The following is a 13,479-nucleotide window of genomic DNA, read 5'->3' on the forward strand; positions in this document are numbered from 1 at the left end:
GCCTGGATTGCTGCAGTTCATGGGGTCACAAAGAGTTGGACACAACTGAGCAAGTGAACTGAACTGAACTGATATACTTGAAAATCATAATATTTATCACCTGGTGCGTGCCCAGTCACTTCAGTCATGTCTGATTCTTTTGCAACCCTATGGACTGTAGCCTGCAGGCTCCTCTGTCCATGGAATTCTCCAGGCAAGAACATTGGGATGGGTTGCCATGCTCTCCTCCAGGGGATCTTCCCAACCCAAGGATCTTCCCAACCCATCTGTTGCATTGCCTGCAATGCAGGGAGATTTTTTACCACCGAGCCACCAGGGAAGCCATATATCACATTATATTGTTATTAATATCTGCATGTTCACCTCCAACTAAGCTTTTAAAGGAGGAGAACTATAGGACCATTTGGGTCTCTGTTCTAAAAATGAGCATTGTGCATGGGCTACAGCAGGCACCTAATGAATGAATGGACAAAGCAAAGACTCTGAGAAAAGAGGAAGAGGGTAATACAGAAAGTTTGTCTGCCACCAACTTCTAAGGCCCCACTAGTTACACTAAATTTATGTGTGCCTATCTACAATGCATGTTCTTTAGGTGGAAACTCCCAATGCCTCCCACAATGGCTACCACACAATAGGCACTCAAATATTTGATGAACAAAATAATATTGAATAAACTTTACAAGAGAAGAAATTATTCAAGAGCCTACAAGCACAGCTGCAAAACAAGCCCTTAACAATCCCAATAATGAGCTCTTTTTACCACCTAAAGATATCGAAGTTGGCCGAGCAGTGGTATCCATTAATCTACAGCCATGCTCCACCATAAGTGTGTTTATTCCAGTTATAATCAGAAAATGAGGGCAGATACTTTAAACGGCAGGCAAGAGAGGGGGGAAAGGCAAACCAGGTTTGATGAAAACAACTCTTACCAAAAAGGGGAAAAAGCAAATGTATGTTGAATCCAAATGTCAAGCTATTCACACATAACTGTCCCATGAGTTCTTTCATTCATCTGTTCTTAGGGGAATGGGAGAAAGCTTTCAACAGCCCCACAGAAATAAATTCAGCCAAGCTCCCAGTGAAACACAAGGACGAAGCACTTCTCAGCCCCAAAGGACTGGGAATGATTAGCAGTGGAAAAACCTGTAACATGATGTAGGGAAACAACTACAACCAAATAGCAGTGAATCTTGGGGTGGTTCTCTAGCCCTCTCTGAAGGTCAGCTTTCTCACCTGCAAAGGAGCTTGTGACACCAAGACACCAAGGCTATGGGGACTAGATAAGGGAATAAATAGTGCCTCATCAAGGTCAGGAGCAGAGCAAGAGCCCAGATGATGGTAAACTTGCCATGTTTCCCTCACTAAGACCTCGGCTAAGACGTAAGTTCAAGAGGTTCTTCCTCAACTGCAGGAAAGGAATAAGCATGAAACCTGGTGGGTGCTATTAATTTCAGCTCAGAGGACCTTTGAGAGGGTGCAAAGGGTAGAATGTTCTAAAATTAAAGCTGAATGATGTCTCAGTCCTGTGCTAGGGAAACCAAGAGATGGATGCAAATTTAGAAAGACAAATAAAAAAAAAAATTACAATCATCCTCCTGGGACATGTAGTTCTTTTCTGGTTGCCAGATTTCCTGGTCATCTAAAGTGTATGTGATATATTTATTCCTGTAGAAATAATTTATGAATATAAAGTCAAGCAGAGCTGGAGCCAAGGACAGAACAAGAGGAGGGTTGCCAAGATCCAGGGGGAAACAACTGTCTAAGTCACATTTTGAAGGCTTCCATTTTACTCCATCTTTTGAGAGCAGGTGAGAACAGCTCCAGGCATGTTGTCTGTAACTTGCCCCATCCTCTGAGTCCTATTTTGCATCTTTCTGCTTCTGCTTCACAGACTTTTAGAGTTGGAAGGGGCTTACCAGGCATTTAAATCAACCTCTGTGGCAAGCAGAAATCCTTTGATGGCAAACACATTCACTTGGGTCTTTTGCATAGAGACTCCCATGATAGGGAGTTCTCTGCCATGTGACCCAGCAGCCTCTCTTGTGGTTGGGCAGTTCTGCTAAGTAAGTTCTTCCTTATCTGCCATTAGGCAACTCTGTATTGGTTTGCCTCTCCCCAGCATCCACACAGTATAATTCTAATCATTCTTCCACGTGAAGAAAGTGCTTCTTATTTTAGCTTCTGCAGGTTAGAACACCTCAGTTTCCACATTTATTCTCCCTCCAAGACAGTATCCTTAACCTCCATCTTCCAAGTAAGTGCAACTCTGGGCTTGTTTCATTTTATCATTATTTATAGAGAACCCAGGGGAACACAGCATTCCAATGGGTCTGAACAACAACAAGGAGTAGACAGAACTGGCACGTTTCTTCCTCCAGAAACTGATATCAATTCCTCCTCTTCTTCACTTCTTTCTCCTCCCTCCCATCACTCAAGTTGAAGTCCTCCCATCAGATGCCACTGACCCTGAAAACAGAAATAAATTTGGAAGAGCCAGTGATGGTGGAATGAGGAAGAGAAGGTGATGACGCAGCTCCGTTTCTTGCACTTGCAGCCTAGGGCACCCAACCAGGCAGGCCATCTCCCAAAATAACCCTCCATCCAAACAGTCAGCTCCTTGTAACTTCCAGGGAGCTCTTCATTCCAGCTTTCTAGGGCGTGGTTCTCAGGGTCCCTGTGCCCATTCTCTAGCCACCCTTTCCGGAGCTCAATCAGCTGACCTCATTTACCGAGACATTTACAACCAACGTTCCATAAGTTGTTGTGTTGTTATTGTTTAGTCACTAAGTCATGTCCAACTCTCTTGTGACCCCATGAATTGTAAAGCCCGCCAGGCTCCTCTGCCCATTAGATCTCCCAGGCAAGGATACTGGAGTGGGTTGCCATTTCCTCCTCGAGGGGATCTTCCCAACCCAGGCATTGAACCCGCAACTCTTGCACTGGCGGGTGGATTCTCCACCACTGTGACACTGGGGATTCCCCAAATACACTTAGAAATATATTTTAATGGAAATAAATATCCATCAACAGAAGACTGGTTAAATAAACACATCCATGATATAGGATGTGATGCAGCCATGAAAAAATAATCTGTATATGCTGATATGGAAAGACCGCCAATACAAAAAGTGAAAAGGGCAAGCCTGTAAAGTTGTAGTTTTAATGTAATCTATTTACTGAGCTTTTAAAATGTATCTGCATATACCCATGAATATATACATATATAGATCCAAAGGGAGCTTCAGTTCAGTTCAGTTCAGTCACTCAGTTGTGTCTGACTCTGCGACCCCATGAACCGCAGCACGCCAGGCCTCCCTGTCCATCACCAACTCCCGGAGCCCACCCAAACCCATGTCCATTGAGTCGGTGATGCCATCCAGCCATCTCATCCTCTGTCGTCCCCTTCTCCTCCCACCTTAGATCTTTCCCAACATCAGGATCTTTTCCAGTAAGTCAGCTCTTCGCATCAGGTGGCCAAAGTATTGGAGTTTCAGCTTCAGCATCAGTCCTTCCAATGAACACCCAGGACGGATCTCCTCTAGGATGGACTGGTTGGATCTTCTTGCAGTCCAAGGGACTCTCAAGAGTCTTCTCCAACAACACAGTTCAAAAGCGTCAATTCTTTGGCACTCAGCTTTCTTTCGAGTTCGACTCTCACATCCATACATGACCACTGGAAAAACCATAGCCTTGACTAGACAGAGCTTAAGGACCCAAAACAAACTGCAAACAGTAGTCACTTTGCAGAAAAGTGGAATTGGGGTAAGCGAGCAAAGGTAACGGGGTTAATTGCTTACCCTATTTGAACATTTGTAAAGAAAACAGATTACATTTATTATTTGTGTGAAGAAGCCCCTAACTCTATGTGTAGTTTCCCCATTTTTATACCTGTTCCCCAACTGATGATCTCAGAGCTGGAAGGGGCCTAGAGAGCTGGGAGTTGAATCCTGTGGTGACATGCCCAAGGTGGCATTTATCTCACCTAAGGCCACACAGCAAGCTCGAAACAGCCAGAGACCACAAGTCACAGGGCAGGCCCAAACATAATGGAGTCCCAGTGGATTAAAGACAGGACTTGAATGACAATATCAAATCAATTTTCTCCTTTTAGTTGAGTCAAAAATTCCTACTTTGGAGCAACAGTGACTTACGAAAGACCAAGACTCTCAGCAAAATTGGAGGGAAAAAGGGAGCCGGGTGTCTTCCCATGGAGAAAAGGAGGCATCAAAGAAGACCTGTTTCTCAGGCACAGTGGCAGGGCCCTACCTTCCCTAGGCTTCCTGACCTCATTCACAAATCAGAGGGAAGCAGTTGAGTGTTAGATGGGAGATTCACAAGCAGTGTGCCAGGTGCTCATCTGAGCGACGACCACATCTTCAGAATGAGACAGGAAGCAACTCTACTTGAAGAAACCCCAGTACTGTCAGGCCATCAGGCTCTGACCTCCATTCCATATGAAAACTCTGCCTCTCGGGAACCGTAAGGCTGGGTTCAAGTGTGATGCAGAGTCAACTATTACTGAGTTGCTAGAGCTGTACGTGGATTACCTCATTTGCTACTCATCAAATTTTTACAAATGTATTCAAAGAAACTCAGAAGTCACTTGACAAAATATTCAACTGGTAAAGGGTGGTGCCCTTATGCAAAATCGGGTCTCCTGACTAAATTCAGCGCTCCTTTTACCCTGTGTCTTTGTCCCCCTGGAGAAAGGAAAGTCTACCCACTCTTAGTCTGACCTGGGGAATTCCATGGACTGTCTAGTCCATGGGGTCGCAAAGAGTCAGACATGGCTGAGCAACTTTCACTTTGAGACACAGGACATGGCAGAAAAATTCACTTGAGCACTAAAACTTTCTCTCTCTCTCTGTCTTCCTCACTCTCTCTCTCTCACACACAGGGCTCCATCTGTAACACGGACAGCAGACACAGGCTCCAAGAGCCTCAAATATGGCATTTCACCCAATGCCTCAAATATGCATCATGCAACTCAGTGAAATATTTACGGCTGAGCTGAAAAAAATGTCTGGGACTTATTTCAAAGTCATGTAGGGTCAAATATGAGGTTGAAGACCCTATGAGTTTTGATAAATATTCAAGATAAGTGATTATAAATGGGGAAAGGGGGGTAATTACACCATTCTTTCTATGTTTGTGTGTTTGAAACTTTCCATAAGAAGACTTGTAATGCATCACACAAGTGATCATTTCTCTCTCGATTTGTCACTTGGTAGGAGATGCCACCTTAATTAATTTCATACCTGCTATCATGGTAAGAAAAAATATTAGGACCACAGTCTCTGCAGCTTGCAAAAATTCCAATTATAACAATAATAGACATCACTTATGGAGTGCTTCCTGTAAACCTGGCACTATACTGGACCCTTTATCTAGGATTTATAATGGGGGCTTCCCTAGTGGCTCAGAGGTAAAGAATCCACCTGCCAACGCAGGAGATACAGGTGCGATCTCTGATCTAGGAAGATCCCACATGCTTTGGGATAACTAAGGCTGTGCACCTCAACTACTGTGCTCTCGAGCCTGGGAGCCGCAACATACATCTAAAGCCCCACTCAGCAAGAAGAAGCCACCGCAGTGAGAAGTCTGTGCCCTGCAACTAGAGAGTAGCCCACACTCGCCGCAACTAGAAAAAAGTCCACGCAGCAACAAAGACTCAGCACAGCCAAAGATAAAAAAAATAAACATTTAAAAAATAAGCAAATAAAAATTAAAATATAAAAAAATAAGTAAAATTCTTTCTAAAAATCCTTACAATGATCCAGTGAGGTAAGGGCAGTTACGTCCATTTTACAGAGAAGGAAATTGAAGCTTCATGAGCTTAAGTAGCTTGTAGGTGATAACTGGTAAACAAGAATTCAAATGCTGAGTTACTTGCTCTCAGTTTCTACCGTTTCCACAATACAAAATACTTAGGTACTTTAAGACTTCGTAGGCAACTGGGACTGAATCTACAAAGTGTTTTAAAATGATGAGAGTCTTTAAAGTATGACCCAGTAATTCCAAGTTTAGGATTGTATCCTATGGGAATTATCTGGGATGTGGACAGAGATTTATCACAAGCATGTTAAGCTCAGTGGTAATTCAATAAAGGATCTGAAGTAGCTGAACAAGCCCATGACAGCCCTTACCCAGGAAGCCTCCCCCACTGTTCCAGTCTGGGCTGGCTGCCCCTCCCTCTTCTGCATTCCCAGGGCACCTTGCACTGGTCTCTTGTTTTCCAACTCCTCTCCTGGGTCTGAGCTCTTCTTATACAGCTTTGGTTTAGAATGGGCACTCGAAGATGCAAGGAATGAGTTAACAAACGACCCTGGGGTTGCTTATTTTAATACATACAGAAACAGAAAACCAAGCTGTTAAAGCAAGTCGTCACAAGGGCAAGACTAGAACCCAAGGCCATACACAGGGTCCTTCTCTCTTCACTAGACTTTAGCTGTCTTCTTACATGAAAAAGATATATATTTTTTAAACAGCTGGTATCTGGATGCTTGAGGCACAGCTAGGAAAAGGAGAAGACGCTGGAGACTCTTTCCTCTGCAAGCCTTCACTGAAATGATCACTGGAGTGACTGGAGCCCATGGGACCATGTGACCTTGGACATGCTGATATGTTGATGAATGAAAAGGTGCAGGTTTAATGTGAATATAAACTGTGACATGGGTATATGAAAAGACTAAGCAAAAAAGCCAAGAGTAACTGTACAAGCAGTAAGTCCTCTACCATTTAGAGAAAACAAATCCACTAAAAAAAAACAGAGAAGAAGGAAAGTTGCCAAACGTTAACAGTGGTTGCCTTTGAATAATGGAATTTTTTTTCTATTTCTCTATACATTTTTGTACTTTCCAAAATTGTCCTCAATGGACATACTGTATTTTTACAATCAGCATGATAAACAAAATTTAATCACCGAACTGATTCTAAAGGCTAACCTGACCCTTCTAGTCATGACTCAGAAAATCATCCCAGTATTTCAATGTGATGACACTGCATTGCTTACTATGTTACTGTTTCATGTACAACTGTAGAAAGCACATCTATTCAAGTCAGGATACTGCAGTATACAATGCAGACAAGCAAGAAAAATGTATCTTTTCCCCAATTTGGTTCATACTGAATAAGTCACTGACACCAAATCTAAGCAAATTCTCAAGAGTCTATGTTCCAGAAGCTTATTGCAAATTTCACTAATTTCCCGACACTCTGTAATGCAACCAAGTCCCCACACTTGTGGAGATCCACCTTCTCTTGGAAGCCTTCCCTTTTCCACTCTCTCATTTACCAACTGCTCTTGGTTTGACTATGATGAAAAGAGACAATCCCACCCCTGCAGAGGTCAATTTTGAGATAAATTAGATTTATTTTTTGTGGGTTCCTGAGGGCGGTTTTCCAAATGCATTCCAAGCAAGTCTGGTGGGGGACCAACAAGTGGATCTGGTTCTTTGTAACTCCAGGCCCAGCATAGGAACCACCCCTGCCTCCACCTGCCTGCTTGTCAGTAAGTATGGAATAAATGGATGGAAAGACTAGATTGCACTCACCTGTGCATGAAATTTCTTGATTTTTTTTTTTTTTTTTAAACTAGGTTTATTTACCTTAAAGTCACACACACTTCACAACCACCCAAAGGCCCTTTTAACAGTCTGGCAGACAATCCCCCTTGTTTGTGTCTAGGCTGGGCCTCTTCATTTGAGCACAGGGCTCACCCAATGAGGTTATCTTCCCATCATCATTCTCTACCACTAAAAAGCTGATGAGCACTCAACCCTGCTGGAAGGACTGAATAAGCATGCATCACAAGATTTAGTACCCACCACACCCCTAGGAGATGCAGACGTGTTCTTCCCTTGACACTGTGTGGATGCAGTCCACAAGGAACACAGGAGAGGAGGGCTGACCCAACCGGACCCTCTACCTCTAAAGGCCGAGCAACTTCCACTCCATCCAAACAGCCTGTGCAGAGACTGAATGGGCAGGAACGACTCTCATTGCACAAGGAACACTGGAACCCAAGAAGTTAAGTAGCATGAAGAGCTAAGGAGGGTCTCTCTTCTGACTTCCTGCTGCCTTTCATTCTGTGATCATGCTTTAAAGCACTTCCCTACTGGAGGAACAGGAGGCAGAGGAATGTGGGGAAACCCAGGGCAAGAGTAAAGAGAACCACCTGGTAAACACTAAAGAAAACCAACCCCCAGTGAAAACTATTAGTATAATACTCCTCACTGTATCTACCACTGGGATCCATGGTTTTGTTTCATAACCAAAACCTATGGTCTCTGACCTAAAGGTGTTGTTGTAACAACCATCGTAACTTCGTACACTGGGGTACCAACAAAAACTCACTCGACACAAGTTTTGCTAAAGTGCAAAAAGGGCTAACTAAGAGCAGACACAGTGCTGCGTGTCCCTGGGCAAGGGAAGTCTCACTGAGCTTCAGTTTTTTCATTTAGAAAAACAGGCCAGCTGATTTCTAAGTTCCTTACAGGGTGAGCGTTCTGATGCGAACTATACTCAAGTGCCAAGTGGAATGACCACAAAAATGAAACACCCTGGAAACCTTAAGAAGAGAAACCAGTGTGGTTAGGAGGTAAGAGGAACAGGGGGAAACAGCACTCTGGGGAAACCCAGACTCAAAGTGATGTCTTTGGTTTTCCAATGCTTCCCCTGCCAAATACAAAACTAAGTAGCTACTTCCATGAGACTCTCATCTGTAAAAACTTAATTAAATAAAATCAGTGAAAACAAGGCTTTGTTCTCCCACAAGTGACTCAGGAGTAGCGCCCTAGGACACACTTTCTACCCTGTGTGCTTATGCCCGAACAAAGGCCTCTTGGCACAAGAATGAGAGGCAAAACATCTAAGTCTCCACAGCAGGCTGGGCTCCAGCGCGAGGAGAAGGGGCAGCCAGAAGAGAAAATTAACTAGGCTTAGGAAAGGCTAGAAGGAGAGTGAGGAATTACTAAATCTATCTTCTCTCAAATGGATAGAACTCTTCAAAGGCATAATGGAAGGGTGCAGCTTTCAATCTGAATCACGTTCTTTGTTTAACTCTGTTGTGCCTAAGGCCACTGCCTTTTCAGCCAACCACAGATTCCAGGGTTCTGTCTTCAGTCGCTCCTCGGCAATACGCCATGGGGGAGTCAGGAGACCCAGGCTCTTGTCCTCTCTAGGTGGCCAACTTCACTTGGGTTGAAACTTGGTACAAGGAACTGAACTCTACCGACTTCCGTTTCCCCTCCTGTAAAATAGGAGGGTTCGCTGGATGCTCTCTAGACTCCCCGAGACAGTGTCGCAGAGCTGGAGGCCCGCCAGTCCCCGAGGGACAAGTTAATCTCCAGCGCAGCTGGCCAGGTGAAGCCGCTGCCCGACCGCTCGGCAAGCACGAGGTTGTTGCACACATCACCCACTCCACAACCTGTCTGGCTGCCTTCTGCACCCACACCATTACCTACGAGGCCAGTGCATCCCCTAAACCATCCCACTGCTGCCAGAACAGGTCTACTGAACTAAAACCCGCAAAGCTGAGCTGAGCATTCATAGGCAAAGAAAAAGCAAAACAAACAAGAGGCCTCTCCTTCCCGACCTCGGAATTTCTCGCAAATAAACTCGGATAGAACTGAAAATAAGGGCGTCCCCACCTAGAACAAGAGACCTCAGCTAGCCTTCCTTATAAAGAGACACGACAAGCCAAAAGAGGCCAATGACAATGGGGCTGGCTAGACGCAGGGACCTACACGGCAAAGCGCAAGCGAAAGCCAAGACAGTGCTGGGCGTAGTTTAAATCGGACTGAGGCGGCGCTCGCCGTCCCCTGCGGAGAGTGCAAGGACAATGGTGCGCTAGGCACAGTCTTTTCTGGGGGAAGGGGGACTCGCAGACCCTTAATTCACCCCCTGTCTTTAAGAAACCACCGTGAGGTGAAAGTGAGGGGTGGCCTGGGTCATCTCAAGTCTGCACCACGGCCGGGAACACACTCTCGGCCTTGAGTAATCTTTTTGCTTCTTTCTCCCTTCGTGTTTCCTATTTTTAAATCTGGTGGTTTGGTCTGATACCCAAGCGGTACCTTTTAAATGTGTCAGTCTTTCTTCTCCAGCAAGTGGCGCCCCCAGCGCCGTTCCCTCCCGATAGCTGAGACAAAGGCCGGGTTCCGCAGGGCGGCTCCGGAGGGCTGGCGGTGCACCCCGCACCCTGGGCAGGACGCACGTGCGTTTGTTATGGTACCTGCGCCCCCACCCCTGCAGAGAGCCCGGGTTTCTCCTCCTGTACATCCGGCAGGCGAGATCCAAAGGAACCTGGACTTTACGTCTCCCTCCCATGTTGCCGGTGCAGTGGAGAAAGCGGGGCTCCCTGGGGCCGCGTGCACGTGGGTTTGTTGTGGGTCCGCAGTCTCGCGGAGCCGGGGAGAAGCCAGGGCTGCCCCCTCGGCCTTGATTAATCCACAGACACCCCCAGCAAAAGGTGGCGGGTCCACGCAGTGAAGATGACTGAGGAGTGCTGAACATCGATTCCCTGCGCCCTCGGCTCGCCACGGGCCCCGCCGCTCCGCTCCCCTCCTGCGCCCCTTCGCTCCACTCCTCCCTGGGGGCTTGGGTCCCGCCACCGCCCCGCAGCAGTCTTACTCACTCGCTGCGTTCTCAGCCGCGGAAGCTGCGGTAGCTCCGCCCGCTCTGCGCCCCAGCCGGTAGGCAGCTGGTTCCTTTTGTTAGCACCGCGTAGTGCCCCAGGCGTCTTCCCCAGCCCGGCCCTGCCTAGGATCCCCCCTCCCTGGGATGCCTCCGGACTCCGCGCTCGGCGGCACCCTGAGAGCCCGGGAGCTGGGAGTCCCTGAAGGAGGGTCTGTTGGGGAGCAGTAGAGGGGCCGGGAGATGAGGGGTGGCGGGTACGCGGGAAGGAGGGAAGAAGAGTGCGGCGAAGGGGCGGGGGAAACGAGCAGTCTCCGTTATGCAAATAGTCGGGAAGACGGGGTGGGCCCCTCGCCACACCGCGCCCCAAATCCGCCAAGCCCTTCAGAGGTCGCTAGCGAGCGGGCTGCGGGATTAGGGGTGATTGGTTAGGTGGTGCACCGAACCCCGGGGTGATGCTGGGATCCTGCTCCCCTCCCCCTCCCACGGCAAGGGCGGGCCGAGGGGGAGGGGCAACGCGGAGGAGCAAGGTCCCCAAACGTCTGGTCCTGCATGGTTGAAGCCAGCACTCTCCAAGCTGGCAGAGACTATAAATCCCGCCTCTGCTGCCGACGGACTGTGTTACCCTGAGCAAGTCCTTCAACTGCTCTGAAGCCTCATGTAGAATATGAAACAACAAAATCTATTTCACAGAGTATGGCAAGAACCTTCCCCTCACTGCAGGTACAGAACAGGAGGGTCGGTGAGTCCCTGCCCCTGGCCATATCCACGTCAAGCCGTCTGCAGGCTGGTGGGCAGGAGGACTCCAGTAGGGTGGAAAAGGGAGTGAGGATCCTTCCTGCACTGGAGCTGAGCTGGGGCTCTGGGAGAAGGCGAGAGGAGACCACTTGTGGAGCAAGTCGTTGCCCCACACTGACCATCCCAGAGGCCCACTTGCCTAAAACAAAACTCCGCCCTGTAGAAGGGCAGAAGCGGCCTGCAGCCACCACTGCAATCCCCATAGAAAAGATGTGACTACCAGAGGCCGTAATCTTCTCCCCATCGAATGGATACATGGGTGTGTATGGATGCTGTCCCTTGCTGGCTGCCTGAAACTATCACAACATTGTTAATCGGCTACAGTGAAAGTGTTAGTTGCTTAGTCGCGTGCAGACACTTACTCCAATATAAAATAATTTTTTTTTAAATATCTCCCCAGGGTCTATGGAGGTCCCACTTGGCTCCAGGCTCTGTATGGGGAGGGAAGGAGTGTGGAGGGGGAGGGGAGACAGATCATGGAAGGTAGTCCCTGTCCTCTGGGGAAAAGAAGTCAGGTACACACTTGTGTGCTTGAAGCCCAGGCCCAGAACCTTCTCTCCAAATCGGTGGTCCTCTCCCCACCACCATCCTGGGAAAGAGGGGTGGTCATCTCATCCCCAGCATCCTTCCAAATGCTACTTTCCCCAGCCCAGATACTGGACCCCTTCTGCTGTCACTGCCGTCCGTTCCCATCTGCCAAGGATGCATTATTGCTCAGTACAAAGAGCTCCAGTTGGAGGGGATGACAAGCAGAGTGAATTCAAATCTCTATGACCAACTAGCCAGCACTCTTGAGTAAGCACCTCAGTCTGTTTTCATCTGGCATTGAGAAGATACTCATCATAGTATGAGTTAATGAGTAGAAACAGAGAAACTCTTAAACCTATATCTGGAAGGCTGCTACATTTGACTTTATTCTGAAAAAATTGGAAACCTAAAATTTTTGTGCAGGAGGATGACATACCTCTTTGTATTTTACACTGATTTCTCTCCCAGTGAACATCCTGGAAAATGGATGGCAGGATCAGAGACGAAAGTGTGAAGCATGGAGACCAGCTTGGATGCTGGAGATATACTAGGAGCTATGGCAAATGACAGTTATTGTTCAGTCACTCGGTAGTGTCCGACTCTTTGAGAGCACGTGGACTGCAGCGTGCCGGGCTTCCCTGTCCTTCCACCATTCCCGGAGCTTGCTCAAACTCATGTCCATTGAGCCAGTGATGCCATTCAATCATCTCGTCCTTGGTTGTCCCCTTCTCCTCCTGCCTTCTATCTTTCCCAACATCGGGGTCTTTTCCAATGAGTTGGCTCTTTGAATTAGATGACCAAAGTATTAGAGCTTCAGCATTAGTCCTTCCAATGAATATTCAGGACTCATTTCCTTTAGGATTGACTGGTTTGATCTCCCTGCAGTCCAAGGGTCTTCTCCAACACATTTGAAAGCATCTGAGCATTATGGTCCAACTCATATCCATCCGTCTCTACTGGAAAAACCATAGCTTTGACTATATGGACCTTTGTCAGCAAGATAATGTCTCTGCTCTTTAACACACTGTCTAGGTATTTAATATGGTGTCTAGGTTTAATACACTATCTAAGATTGAGGGCAGAAGGAGAAGAGGGAGTCAGGATGAGATGGCTGGATGGCATCACTAATACAGTGGATGAGAACTTGGGCAAACTTCGAGAGATATTGAGGGACAGAGAGACCTGGGGTACTGCAATTCATGGGATTGAAAAGAGTTGGACACAACTGGGCAACTGAACAACAACTAGGTTTGTCATAGCTTTTCTTCCAAGGAGCAAGTGTCTATTAATTTCATGGCTGCAATCACCATCTGCAGTGATTTTGGAGCCCAAGAAAATAAAGTCTCTCACTGTTTCCATTGTTTCCCCATCTATTTGCCATGAAGTGACAGGACCAGATGCCATGATCGTTTTTTTGAATGCTGAGTTTTAAACCAGCTTTTTCACTCTCCTCTTTCACTTTCATCCAAAGGTTCTTTAGTTCCTCTTTGCTTTCTGCCATAAGGGCAATGACAGAGGGAA

General features: G+C 47.0%; 1 protein-coding gene across 1 annotated transcript in view; it reads right to left on the reverse strand.

Moving 5' to 3' along the window:
• The window catches only part of ST6GAL1 (ST6 beta-galactoside alpha-2,6-sialyltransferase 1), a 151,371-nt gene extending 140,452 nt beyond the window's left edge, over positions 1–10,919 (reverse strand). Inside the window, exon 1 of the mRNA XM_020870063.2 lies at positions 10,634–10,919. The gene's annotated coding sequence lies outside the window, so the exon portion shown is untranslated. The remainder of the gene's footprint in view (positions 1–10,633) is intronic.
• Positions 10,920–13,479: the final 2,560 nt, after the last annotated feature.

This window comes from Odocoileus virginianus, chromosome 4 (genome assembly GCF_023699985.2).
Source record: "Odocoileus virginianus isolate 20LAN1187 ecotype Illinois chromosome 4, Ovbor_1.2, whole genome shotgun sequence".
NCBI lineage: Eukaryota > Metazoa > Chordata > Mammalia > Artiodactyla > Cervidae > Odocoileus > Odocoileus virginianus.